The 15000-nt window shown below is 46.5% G+C and overlaps 1 protein-coding gene across 2 annotated transcripts in view; it reads right to left on the minus strand.

The window, feature by feature from the left end:
• cntfr (ciliary neurotrophic factor receptor) overlaps positions 1-15000 on the minus strand; it is a 180071-nt gene that overhangs the window by 148147 nt on the left and 16924 nt on the right. The window contains exon 2 of one of the 2 annotated variants that reach the window (XM_048259677.1): positions 2926-3065. The exons of the other annotated variant lie outside the window; for it this stretch is intronic. The gene's annotated coding sequence lies outside the window, so the exon portion shown is untranslated. The remainder of the gene's footprint in view (positions 1-2925; positions 3066-15000) is intronic. 2 annotated transcript variants of the gene reach the window in all.

The raw sequence follows: 15000 nt of genomic DNA on the forward strand, positions 1-15000 counted from the left end.
GAATCAACACACACACACACACACATACACACACACTTATAAACACACAAACACACAAACATTTATAAACGCATCATCTACAAAACTGCTATGTGATGGAGCATTGATGTGTTTGGAAATGAAAATCATCTTTGGAACGCTCCACTCCAGGGTTGGAAAGGAAGAGGAGGAGGAGGAGGAGAGGAAGAGGAAGAGGAGTGGAGGAGAAGAAGAGAGGGATGAGAGAGAGCAGGGGGGAGATACGTACTGAAGCGGCTGAGCGGTGGAATGAAAACAAACGGCTCGTTCGCTCACTTGCTGCAGGGCTCGCTCCCCAGAGGAGAAGTGCTTAAGTAATTAACGTTTAAAATCACTGAACTTCAACTGCAGACCTCTCAGGAGAGCAGGTATCAGTCACACCACAACAGGAGAGAGAGAGAGAGAGAAGGAGAGAGAGAGAGAAGAGAGAGAGAGAGAGAGAGAAGGAGAGAGAGAACATGGAGAGAGATAAGAGGGAGAGAGAGAGAAGGAGAGAGAGAGAGAGAGAAGGAGAGAGAGAACATGGAGAGAGATAAGAGGGAGAGAGAGAGAAGGAGAGAGAGAACATGGAGAGAGATAAGAGGGAGAGAGAGAGCAGGTATCAGTCACACCACAACAGGAGAGAGAGAGAGAGAGAAGAGAGAGAGAGAACATGGAGAGAGATAAGAGGGAGAGAGAGAGCAGGTATCAGTCACACCACAACAGGAGAGAGAGAGAGAGAAGAGAGAGAGAGAGAAGGAGAGAGAGAACATGGAGAGAGATAAGAGGGAGAGAGAGAGAGCAGGTATCAGTCACACAGGATAGAAGGAGAGAGAAGAGGAAAAGAGAGAGAGAAGGAGAAAGAGAGAAGAGGGAGAGAGAAGAGAGAGGAGAGAGAGAAAGAGAAAAGGGAGAGCAAGTATCAGAGAAGGAGAGAGAGAAGGCTCCCTGTGTTTCTAATACAAGGGAGAGAAAAAGAGAGCAGAGGAGAGAGAAAGAGAGAGAGAGGGGGAGAGAGAGAATGGGAGAGGGTTCTTTCCGTCTCTCCTACGAGGGATCGGCTTTGCCTGCATTCGTGTTTCCTGTTTCTCCCTCTGGCTTGGTATTGTGTTGTACGCTGCAATCACAATGGCATCACGCTGCACACAGACAATACGAGCCCTACGGCATCGCTCAGACAGGTTAGCCTCTCCACCCACCGTCTCCCACTGGACACGGCTCTTCAAGGACCGCATTTCCACTTCCGACCGGCTGACCGGCCGACCAACCGACCGACCGATCGACCGCCAGACGTAAAACACCTCTCTGCACCTGTTCAGCCCAGACCAGATCTCATGTCTCACTGAGCCGGTGGCGAGGCAGCAGCCATGATGGTCTGACACAGAATATGTCTCCCCCCCCCCCACCACCGCTCCCCTGCTCCACTCCTCTTTCCTCCTCGGCTCCTGAAAAACAAATCCATCACGGTGGAAAGCCCATCTGCGCCACCTCTGCTGATGAAAGCACCCGGCCCCCTCACACACACACACACACACTCACACACTCACACACACACACACACACCTCAGCACATTTATGACATGAGCCCAGGCCTGCGAGACGCTGCCACTCAACAACGTCGCAAGAGGGATGTCTCTGATGAAGGGCTGCCGTGTGTGTGTGTGTGTGTGTGTGTGTGTGTGTGTGTGTGATAGCATCACTGAGCTGATTATCCTTCCCTCTCACACACACAAAAACACACACACACACCATTGCAAAACACACACACACACCTATGTGCACACACACACACACCTATGTGCACACACACATAAATGCACACACACACACACCTATGTGCACACACACATAAATGCACACACACACACACACACTCACACACTCACACACTCACACACTCACACACTCACACACTCACACACTCACACACACACACACACTCACACACTCACACACACACACACCATTGCAAAACACACACACACACACACCTATGTGCACACACACATAAATACACACACACACACACCTATATGCACACACACATAAATGCACACACACACACACATTGTACACACAACACTTTCTCAATCAGTGTGGGTGCGGTGTGTGTGTGTGTGCACTGCTGCTGAAACTCAGTGGCATACTTCCCAATCAATCATGCTTCTTAACTGTGACTGAGTTTTTGCGAGAGTGTGTGTGTGTAACCCAAAGGAGGTGTTAGGGCTGTGGGTAAAGAGGAGGTCACAGAAGTGTGTCAAGGTTGACATCTCGCTTGAAGAAGGATTATGTTTCATCACTGAGCTGATTATTCCTTCCTTCATTATCAATAAAACACACACTACTACACTCTCCAACATTAGGAATGGCTATATATTTATGAAATTAAATTGTAGTGTGTGTGTGCAGGTGTGTGGAGAGAGTGTGTGTGTGTGTTGGTGTGTGTGTATGTGTGTGTGCATTCGCTGCTGAAACTCAGTGGCATACTTCCTAATCAATCATGCTTCTTAACTGTGACTGAGTTTTTCCTTTGAATTGTAATTACTGTTTGGAGTGTGTGAAAAAAGAGCAGCAGAGATATGCAAATACATAAACTCTAGAAGTGTGTGTGTGTGTGATAGCCATCATGAGCAGTGATGCTATATAGTAATATAAAATGGTCAGTAAATAGGTGGAACGCATATCACACACTTGTCACGGTGCTCGTGAAATGGGATTACAGGGCCACATTATTGAATACCTGCAACGCCATTTTCGCTCGTGAAATGGAATTACAGAGCCACATTATAGAACACCTGCAACGTCATTTTGGCTCGTGAAATCCCCTTTCGTTCTGGGTTTACTAGGGTTTCCTGTTTCAAAGGCCCCGTGATTTCGGCCATGTGTGATCGCTCTAATGGAACACGTATTAACGGATCGGCGATTCACCTTGAGCGTTGCGTGGTTTCACCAAAACGTAAGTGCTGGAGGAGCGGCGTGGGAGTGAATGGCTTCCTGTTTCCTGTCTCTCCCCCTTGACCAGCGGTGTGGATTCGATTTGTCCAGAGATGCTGCGCGGTGTCACGTTACTGCGGACAGATGGAGGGAGAGAGAGAGGGAGGGAGTGAGTGAGAGAGGGAGGGAGAGAGAGAGAGGGAGGGAGAGAGAGAGGGAGGGAGTGAGTGGAGTGGCGGAGACTTCTGAGAGGATCAAGATGATGTGCCGCCATTTCCTCCCTTTCATACACACCATTGCAACCACACACGCACACACACCTATATGCACACACACATAAATGCACACACACACACCATTGCAAAACACACACACACACACACCTATGTGCACACACACATAAATACACACACACACACACACATTGCAAACACACACACACACCTATGTGCACACACACATAAATGCACACACACACACACACACATTGTACACACAACACTTTCTCAATCAGTGTGGGTGCGAGTGTGTGTGTGTGTGTGTGTGTGTGTGTGTGTAACGCTGACAGGTGCAGATGAACTTGCGGGAGTATGATGAGCTGTAGGCAGAGGGGTGTGTGTGTGTATGTGTGTGCGAGAGTGTGTGTGTGTAACTCAAAGGAGTGTGTTAGGCTGTGGGTAAAGAGGAGGTCACAGAAGTGTGTCAAGCTGACATTCGTTTGAAGAATGATTATGTTTCATCACTGAGCTGATTATCCTTCCCTCTCACACACACAAAAACACACACACACACTTCTCCAACATTAGAATACATATATTTATGAAATTAAATTGTAGTGTGTGTGCGTGTGTGTGTGTGAGAGAGAGTGTGTGTGTGTTGGTGTGTGTGTATGTGTGTGTGCACTGCTGCTGAAACTCAGTGGCATACTTCCCAATCAATCATGCTTCTTAACTGTGACTGAGTTTTTTCCTTTGAATTGTAATTACTGTTTGGAGTGTGTGAAAAAAAGAGCAGCAGAGATAAGGTGAAATACATAAACTCTAGAAGTGTGTGTGTGTGTGTGTCTGTGTGTGGCAGAAAAAAACCCATAGGAGCAAAAAAAAATCTATTCACCTCATCATTCCTTGATATTATTATTAGGCTTGTCTAGTAAAAAAATACAAGCCCAAACAATAAGGGAATTTCTAATCAATAAATATGTGTCTCAAACACGGAAACAGGCAAATGATTCCTCGTAACCCAGCCCATCACCATGATTGACATTTACAGTTGAATATCAGAGTTCGATGTCTGTAGCAAGACCAGGAAGTATAAACACAATATCATCAACTTCCATGAATGTCCATGAACGGTATTAACACATGATCATCCACTTCCATATGAAGGGTTCAGGTGCAAAAGCCTCTAAATGCCACCTACGTCAAAAATTCGATAAAGATGGTGATTGGATGCTCTCCACACATAGTATACGTTAGTCAAAGAATTTAACTTCAAAACCCACTAAATACCACTCTCTTCCTGGTCTGAAATATCGATTTATGGGCAAAAACCTATAGGAGCCTGATTTTAAATGCTAATTTAAAAGAAAAGTGGTCAGACGGATTTAGAGGGTTTTGCATCTGAACTCTTCATATGCTTTAGCATGTCTGACCCCCGAACTCAGCCAATTAAAAACATTACGAAACTGGAGATGATTTTCATTTCCATTCAAGTGGTGTGGCGTTAAGCTGCCAGTTAATGAACCATTGGGAAGATATGCTGTATAGATAAATGGACTGATTGATGGACATGTTTGCACGCTGTGACACCATCTCTGGAATCAGCTGAAGTCACGTGTGGACTTCCCTGAGTGTGTTCTCTATGGGCATGTGAGGGTGTGTGTTTCTGTAGATAGACAAGGCCATCCTGCTATCTCAGTCGCCAAGCTAAACCATGGCAGCAGGTTTTTATCACACGCTTAACAGATCCATCGCTCTTCAAAGAAAACCACTTCCCTCTCCCTGCAACTGGTCAAGTCCAGTTTCTGTGTAATTCTCACAAGCTTGTCCGTCATTCTGAGGCATTTTAGACACATTTCACATACTGCTGTCAGGGACTTTCTTTTGGGGGGGAAATATTGTGATATGTGAGTACGAAGGAAAACTTACAAAGACAACCTACAAAAGTATTTTTTTCCTATAAAACACTTAATTAATTATTCATGGACGCCAAAGACGCAGTAAGTTATCTGCACTGAAATATTTATTTGGGAGCGCAGGGCTTGGTTAGTCTCCCCTGATTGCCCCTCATGGCCGTCTGCCGGCACGGATGAATTATGCATCTGCGAACCCGGAGCGGAGATCTCGTCACAACGTCAAAATAAGAGCCCCCCCCCCATCTTAGAGCATTCCCCATAACCAGGCGAAAAAGGTGCCGTCAAAATGATCAATTTTTATTTTCAGCCCTTCTTTTCGATTCTCCACAAATCAATACTGTGGCGTGAAGTAAAGAACTCTGAATAAGGCATTGCGCGCGCGTTGCTGCAGGTTGATGGTGTTTGGCTTTGCCTCCCATGATGGGGTAAAAGTGAGCTGGTTAAGATGCTGCATCGATGAGAGAAGCGTGAACTGGGCTGTCAAAAGAGGAGAACAGGCAGCTCCTCATGATGATGCTACATGGGGCAACATTCTCAGCAATGTTGCTGGGCAACCACAGAACATAATCAGTTCCATGTTCTCTCATTGGATGATTATGATGATGATGATTTGCCTAATGATGATTTCCAGCTTTTTTTCTAGGAAAAAAATTGCTGCCCAATATCAATGGGTTTGTGCCAGAACAACACTTAGGTACGTTGCCCAGCAACATCGCTCAAAAAAGTAGCCTTGTTTATCATCAGCTTCCTGCCCAGTGCCAGCTCTTGGCCAGTGAGCAGCTCTACAGGTCTTTACTGAAAAAGCACCTGTCCACTGACGCACAAACAGCTCAATGGACCACTGCAGATGATTCTGCGGTTCAGAGAGTCAGTCAGGCATAACACAGCGATGCCAGAGTGAAGGCCTTCCATCTTCAGCCCTGTGACATGACATGACACAGCCATCCACTGTATTTTCCAAACACACGACAAACTCGTGGATGCGGACCTGTGCAATTGCCTAGAGCAGATCAGCTGAGAAAATAGTGCTCCATTTTAACAAGCACTCAGCACCAGCACTCAGCCCATTCAGACAAGCATGTCTCAATCAGAACCGAACAGGTTTCATGGAGCCCAGAGAGTCTATATTTTTAAAGATCATCATGGTGAGACGTTTCATCAGTGCACTAATGATAGTCCACATAAACTGATGTACATTTTGTGCAGACTTTGCAGATTTGTCTGTGCAGTCCTGTCGTGGCAGATATTCAGACTCGGGCCAGAAATTAAGTCTAAATATCTTGCCTACAACGTAACAAAAATACACCATTATAAGTGCTGAAGTCAAAACTTATCCCAAAAAGAAGGCAAAAGTCCGCAAAAATTCCTTTAATGACTACATAGCGCAGCCTGAGTGGATCGCCACGATCGCGACTCGAATAATTGTTGAACACCAACATTTATACCTCTCCTTAGATGCTGACACAACATTTGGCAACTTCGAACCCACAGGTGGCGTTATGAAAGGATCGTTGTTCGGTCTTATCTTCAAGTCAGTCTGTTGCTGCCAAGGGTAAATAACTTTTCACCATTATAGCACAAGTTCAGAGGTTTACACAAAGTTCAGGGGTTTATACAGTGATCACAGGTCACACATCGTTCATGGGTTACATATCGTTCACTCAATTTCTCTCATACTAGCTGTTTTTTAGTAGAGCCCGCCTCCGATGACGTCTTTATCTCTGCAGCTGCAAGGCCAAGCATGCTTTTTTCTAACAGGCTTCACCCATCCACAGTGAGACACAAAGGGTCAAAGAGAGACATAGGGATACAGAGTGCACGTTGGGGGAATTCTGGTAGAATAGCTTCAGTATGTTAATAGTATTAGTTATTTAAAATGTTAGAAAAGTATGTTAGCTAGGAATAACTTCAGTGTATTACTTGATTATGATTAAGGTTATATGAATACATGCTTTACAGTTTCAAACTCGGTCTCTCATCATGATGTCTACAAACCATAGGATAATTTTATACAACAGTCCAAATACAGACACAAATACAGAAACTGTTTCGAACCAGAGCAGGCTCTCTGTGTGTGCGTCCTCTTTTAAACATTGGCATCCTTAAAATTCACTTCACTGCTGAATCACCTATCGAATAGTCAATAAGATAGAGTGGGAGTGGGAGTGACGGTGTCCATAATTCCGATCTCTAAGTGAGGAGATGGCTGCCACACAGAAACGCTGTGAGCTCACAAACACACACACACACACACACACACACACACACACACACACACACGCACACACACACAAACACACACACACACACACACACACACACACACACACATATACACATCAAAGCCATCAGAGACAGCAGCTAACCAGCCAGCTGCAGCACAGAGTGGTGAGATTCAGCACCAGCGTGGATAGTTAGCTGTGCAATTATGCACATCACAGATACAACAGGAGAGAGAGTATATAGAGAGGAGAGGAGGGGAGAGAAGAGGAGAGATTATAGACAGAGGAGAGGAGGGGAGAGGAGAGAGGGAGAAGAGGAAAGGAGAGGATAGAGGGAGGAGAGATTATATACAGAGGAGAGGAGAGAAGAGGAGAGGAGGGGAAAGAAGAGGAGAGATTATATACAGAGGAGAGGAGGGGAGAGAAGAGGAGAGGAGAGAAGGAGGAGAGAAGAGGAGAGGAGAGAGAAGAGGAGAGGAGAGAGTATATAGAGAGAAGATGAGAGGAGAGAGGGAGGAGAGGAGAGGATGGAAACAGAAATTATTAGGAGAGAAAAGGAGGAGGGAAAGAGAGGGAGGAGAGAATAGAGAAAAGGAAGGATAAAGAGGAAGAGAAGAGGGAGTTGGGGAGGAAAGCATAGAAGAGAAGGAGAAGGTAGTGACCATATTGACCACGCACGCACTCACTCACTTACTCACACACACACACACACAAACATGCACACACACACACACACACACACACAAAGCACAATTCTCCCTGCGGGCAGTACACACCAGGCGGGGCGGCATCTGCATGGACATGGCTGGTGGTAATGGAATCATACATTAATGCCAGACACACACACACACACACACAACCGCCCTCTCTCTCTCTCTCTCTCTCTGTCTGTCTGTTTTATCTCTACTACCCTATCTCACTGTCTACTATTATACCATTCTCTTACACACACACACACACACACACACACACACAAGGTCTGTTCTCTATCTCCTATTCTTTGTTCTGTCTCCACTCTTCTCTCTTACACACACACACACACACTTTTCATTCTGTTTTCATTCCCAGTGTCTGGTTCCCTGTCCCTCCTGATGGCCAGCCCCGCTGACGTCGCCCTGTATTGATTCCACAGCGCTGGTGACACACCGCACCGCACAACCCCTCAGGCAAGAGCAGGGGAAATAGGTGACCACTAACATTTGACCACCATTTTATTTCACAGGCCTTGCATAACTGTAAACATTATGCTAACAACGTGTCATGGAACAAATATTGTGGCCACCCATCCGAGATATGTCATGAGCTATTACTCATTCTGCCTTGGCTCACAGCACATTCAGACCCCCCATCCTCTAAATCAGTTCAGATAAGATGGCGATTCATCATGAGGTGCACTGAACTGTACGCATATACATGGCAACAACAGCTACAGTAGAGAAGCATTCAATGGACACTCACCTTTTGTATGATTATGTATTATTATTATTATTATTATTATTATTATTATTATTATTATTATTATTATTATGTGATATTTGTACGATTATGTACTATTATTATTATTATTATTATTATTATTATTATTATAAAAGTAGTAGTAGCATTATGCAGGAGAAAGATACATTCTGTCTAAGACCAGTGGAACATACTGTACCCCAGCTTCACACACACACACACACACACACACACATGGCGGGAGTGTCCATGTGCTGTTTGAGTGGGAAACAGGTCCTCCTGCTCCCCCCTACTGGGAGGAGAACCGCACAGACAGACAGACCCAGCACAGTAATGCCCGGTCGGCCCGACCCCCTCCACTGCTAATTGCAATCAATTAAAAGAACCTTCAGCCGGGCTGAAATGCGAGCAGAGACAAAGGCTGTGTGCAGAGACAGAGTCTGATTCAAATCAATACCCCGGTCAGAACCGGCCCAATTATAGCGCCTGGTGACCTTACCATGGACATGGTGGCCCGCACACGGAATAAACAGAGGCGGCTACGTGTGACAGAGAGAGACGACAGAGAAACAGGCAAGCAGATGAGCTGAACGAAACAGAGGAACAGAGAAAGAAAGAAACAGAGAGACAAAAAACAGTCAGAAATAGAGTGACAAAAATGGCAAGTAGTTGGAGTGAAAGATGAAGAAGAAAGAAAGAAAGAAAGAAAGAAAGAAAGAAAGAAAGAAAGATTAGGGGGACAAAGAAAGAGTTAAAAACTAAACTCAGGTACACAGCGGAATGAAAGAGTAAAGGCTGCAGCAATGTCCTCCATGTTCGCTTTGAATCCCCCACACGTGTGTTTTTGGCCGATAATTCCTGGGCATTGGTATTCTCCTCCTGCCTGTCTCCCAGCCCATCTCCTTCATGACAGCTCCGCAATCACCCGTTCAAAATTGGTACCGTTTACTCGCCGATCCCAATGTGACCGTGGTCGAAATAAACATAGGTCACGGAATAATAAACAGGCCATCATTACAGATGTACTGGGATGTCTGGTGGCTGGAGAACCGCAGGCTTATCCTCCCCATAAGGGAAACGGCTTTCTCCACACACACACACACACACACACACACACACACACACACACACACACACACACACACACACACCTCTTCAGGGTCTTTCCTCTAATGTTCCTGTGCAGTTCATATTTTAATCATGAAAACCAGGGTGGTTTAAATTTGACATAAACAAGTAGCGTGTCTATCAACTAAACACTCACATACTAACTCAGCTGGCCAGATGGTTATCCAATAGCACACGTTATAAAAATAACCCCGACCCAGTAAAATGCAGTGTAAATAAGAGCCATTGTCTCTCTCCGTAATTTGCAGAGGTTATTCTTGGCAGGGTGTCTTTCTGCTTCAGATGACAATTAATAATGAGGTTCACTGCCAGACAATGTATTGTACTTGTTAATCAGTCGCAATGGGAGCCCTGATTGGATGACGGGGGACCAAACGCACACCTCTTTATGTATGGAGCCTGTATGGAGCCGCTTGCACCCCAAGACGAGACCTGATGAGACAGCTGCAGTGATGCTCGCCTGTAACTCAGGATCGCTACGGCAACATGTCAGATTCGTCAGAACTACAATCTGGTTGCTAAATGAACCAACCGTCTAGTATCATTCAGCTAGGTCATAGAATATCCACAGTGCTGCCATCAATGACAGATGTTTACAGACATTTACGGAAGTCAGTCAGTAATATTTCAAGAGTTATACTCTTCATAGAGGCCACAGAGAGATATTTGATGTTTCCTCCATTTCTCCAGGCTAATCTGCGCCAGTCGCTGGTGCACTTTTCAGTTCCATGTGTACCATCAGAGATAAAGTACTTCTGGCTAACTCTGCAGATCTCATCTGCTCTGCAGTTTGCGCTGATATCTCCATCAACAGAGTGCTTAGAGGAACTAAACCCCCTCTGATTGTGATAGGAACGCGGCCAATGCTTTCTAGAGTCAGGCATCAGCGCAGTGAACTGGCAAACGATCTGACGGGTCCACCAGGAGAAATTTGACTGGCATATGCCAGCGTTCGGGGGGTAAGAAACCTTCCCTGCAATTCAGAGCACCGAGGGAAAGGGAGTTCAAAAGGAAGGTGTTTAAGAATGCCTTTTAAAAAAAGCATGAAGCATTACAAAAAAAACCCTTCTCCCTCGTCTGGTTCTGCCTTGTTCTACTCAAATGCAGAACACCTGAGATTTTTGCACCTCTTTCATGGGTAAGTGCTGTTCTTTAGGCCCCTGCCGAGACGACTCAGGAAAGTTCAGCCTCGTGGGATGACGCAAGCTGGAAATCATTACAGATTAGCATTCTGAGACCGGCGTGCTCCCTTCACCTGCCGGGTGCAAAAAAAAAAACTCTTTAAAAGATGAATCATTAGTCCTGCGGGGCTCTGAGGATACATATTCTCATTAGCCCCATACATACAGCCGTGGCCGGGAATCCATCTAATATTCATCACAGCCATATTATGAGAACTCCTGGCTTTGAATTAGCAACCTTATGGCTCAGAGTTTTAACACAGTGCAAAGAGTCAAAGCACATTACCTTCTGTGCCCCCCACACACAAATACACACATACACACACACACACACACACACACACACAGACACACACTTTTACGCTCATCACCTTCACTAAAACACCACACAAACAAGCTGTGTGTTTACACCCTGGTGTACAACGCTCCTTTAATGAACGCTCTGTTAATAACTGCTTTGGCACTTGCGTGGGCGGTTTCACATGGAAATATTCACATCGATAAGGCAATGTGCAAATTCTCCACAAGTCCAAAATAAACCTTTGCCCTTTTTTTAACGGAATTCAGCATGTATGCAGAGGGGTGTTGGGGGCGGGCGCTGTTGGCGACAGAGAACCCAGGAGGATAAAAACAAACACGGTCGGATTACCAAAAGTGTAATGCAGAAGCTTCCACCCCCGACGCACACGTATATGAGACCCAGCGTCTACAAAGCTGTGCCGTCCGGCTAGAATGCCATGCTGCCTTTGGTCATGCTGGCGGAGAGAGCTCTAACTGAGTTTGCTAATGTACCCAAGACAGGCTAAGGAGGATGGATTGCACCATGTATCAGCCCAGGACACGCTACCGCAGGGATGTTGTGGATTACATGCTAGCCCACCGTAAACCAGCCAAGCCAGATGCGCCGGGGAATCAATCAAGAGGTGACGCAAGGAAATGGCACCATGTTGGGGAGTGGGGTCAGTCGGGTATCAGAAGGCTAGGGGAGGGGGTGGTGGGGCAGTTAGAGGGGAAAGGCACACCCATAACACCATCTCTAGGAGGAGGCTGCAGGGCAGATTTCCATCTGGATTATGGCTCCTCACCTAATTCACTGATTGAAGACGGCCGTTTATAAACCTTACATGATTTGTACATGTGTGTGTGCTGTGTGTGTGTGCTGTGTGTGTGTGCTGCTGTGTGCTGTGTGTGTGTGTGTGTGTGTGTGTGTGTGTGTGTGTGTGTGTGTGTGTGTGTGTGTGTGTGTGTGTGCTGTGTGTGTGTGTGTGCTGAGTGTGTGTGTGTGTGCGGAGTGTGTGTGTGTGGAGTGTGTGTGTGTGTGTGTGTGTGTGTGTGTGCTAAGTGTGTGTGTGTGTGTGTGCTGTGTGTGTGTGTGTGTGTGTGTGTTGCTGCTTCTTACCCTCCATGTCCACCCCCAAGCCGTACAAAATGCAGCAAATTTGCAGGCAGATTAGCACTAAAGCTGCTGGTTCAAGTCCAATGTAAGGTTTGGCATTAAGTCGACTTCCAAGGCACGGAAAGAAAGACCGAAAAGAAATGCTAACTGATGGGAACAATAAATGATTACAGGGGAGATAAACAGCCTGAGAGCAGGCTGTTTAGAGCAGCCCCCCACACACACACAATACACCTCCACCCCAAGTCAGAGAGCGGCATGTCAGCGTTTGATGTGCAGAGAGCATGGCCCCTCCCGAGGAGAGAGATGGGCATGTGGTGCCTCTGCTCGGATGTCAGGAAACACAATACCTCCACTTAAGTGCTTTCATCATGCTCCAGGCAACCGCCATAGCAACGGGCCCAAACAAACGCCAGCGGCTGACATCAGCTGACACCGCCGGCATGTCGAAGGCCGTGTAGGAACTCCAGTCGCCGGTGTCAGTGGTGTCAACGCCGTCCGGCGGCCCTGTGAACTCTGCCTGCACTGCAGTTTTGAACAGGCGCCGCGTCCCATGCCAAAACGTGCTTTGGCATCAGAAGCACTGATCAGCATATAACATGAAGGCATAAATCTTGCCTCCTCTTTTGTTCTCTCTGACTGTTTCTCTGCCTGTTGCTCTTCTTTTTGCGAGTGTGTTTGTGACTGTAAGCCACATGTTCTAAGGCTCACCACAGCCTGGGGACCATGAAGAACAGACTCTCCCCACCTGTTTATAGCTGCGGCTAACAGGTAAGGCAATTACACGCTCCTCAAGATCCCTTCCAGCGCGCTGCCCTGACATCCCATCTCTGCTAGCGGGCCAGTAGCCATAAAATGGTTGTTACCACAAGTCACAGCTTTTGAATTAAGTGGTCGGTCATCATCAAGAGATAAATCATCTCATTGAGAGAGTGGGCTTTTTTTTTAGTGGGGAATGCAGCGACTGGTGCCAGTAGGACAGGGTGAGATGAGTGCAGTTGACTACCGAGCCACACAATGTTTTTTACCATTTTTTGATCGGAAGAAGGCACTGGATGTTATACAAGTAAAATAAACAGAAATGCGGCCCGGCCATGGCGCAACTGGCTGGGACACCTGCACCATACGCCGGCGACCCGGGTTCGATTCCCGCCCAGTGGTCCTCTCTGGATCCCACCCCTGCTCTCTCTCCCACTCACTTCCTGTCACTCTCCACTATCCTATCAGCAATAAAGGCCCCCCAAAAATATACTTAAAAATAAATAAATAAACAAAAATGCACACGGAGCCAGAGTCTGTGATCCTTCGTACCAGTTTTTTTTTTTTTTATTAAATACGTTCCACACCACTGTCACACACACACACACAGAAAAAATTAGATTTAAAAACAGAATGGAATGTGTCTGATTTTGTCCTCCAGATGACTGTGTCATAACAGCTGTGTCTCTTTCCTTAACGCATATGTATACATATGGAGCAGATGGTCACTGTGAATCTCTGAATGGGAAACATTTGAGATTGATTTGTCTTCGTCTTTTAACTAAATTACCTCTAATGGTCGTGCTGGATGGAAAAACGTTATCAAGGCAAATTTGGGATAAAAAAAAAAACATGAAAGCAAAACAGACTGAGAAATAGAGACAAAAACACTGAAAAGTGCTTAGGTGGAGAGGATGGGTGCTGAACCAGTGGGAAAAGAGGGAAGAACTGCTGACATCACCGGCACATGTCCGAGCAGCTCAGCTGTAGCTGATCACCGTCGGCCTCGGCTCAGCCTCGGCACACACGCACACACACACACACCAGCTGCACCGACGGCCTCGACTCGCCCTCCACACACACACACACACACACACACACACACACACACACACACCAGCTGCACTTCTCTGCCTGAGCGCTTCCGTAAACATTTCCAGATCCTTTTTCCAAGCAAGGATGCAAACAAACAAAATCCACAGTCGTGAACGAAAACGAGAGAGAAAGAGAAAAAAAAAGCGAAAAGCACCTGAACCGACAGATGGAGCAGCCGCTAAACCGCGTGCCTCCATTTGGAGTCTGACAGCTTCCGACGAGCCCTGTGAGCTTGCCCTCGCTAAGGGGAAACGCATTCTCTGACTGCTCTAGCGAGCACCAGCCACCTGATTCTGATTATCCTCCACAAAGCATCAGCGTTCTCACGGTGCTCCCCGATCAGAACAGAACCTCTCATCTGGGCCAAGCAAAGGATCACGGAACCCTACGCGACCCGATAAAACCCTCATAGAGACATAGAGAAAAAAAATGGTAATAAACAGCCGTCTGCATGCGTCCTTCAGGGGTCAGTGTGACACCGCAGCGCTCTGGCTGATGCATGTCCGCTCACTGCTGAGAGGGTGATTTATTTATTTGGGCTTTTGTTTAGTGGAAAAATAAATAAACACAGACAGGGCCGGGCATCATTATTCCAGGCCTGCACAGAGAGAGAGAGAGCGAGAGAGAGAGTGAGAGAGAGAGAGAGAGAGGGGAGAGAGAGGAGAGAGAATGAGAGAGAGAGGGGAGAGAGAGAGAGAG

The sequence above is a fragment of the Alosa alosa genome, chromosome 12 (genome assembly GCF_017589495.1).
Source record: "Alosa alosa isolate M-15738 ecotype Scorff River chromosome 12, AALO_Geno_1.1, whole genome shotgun sequence".
In the NCBI taxonomy this organism is placed as follows: domain Eukaryota; kingdom Metazoa; phylum Chordata; class Actinopteri; order Clupeiformes; family Clupeidae; genus Alosa; species Alosa alosa.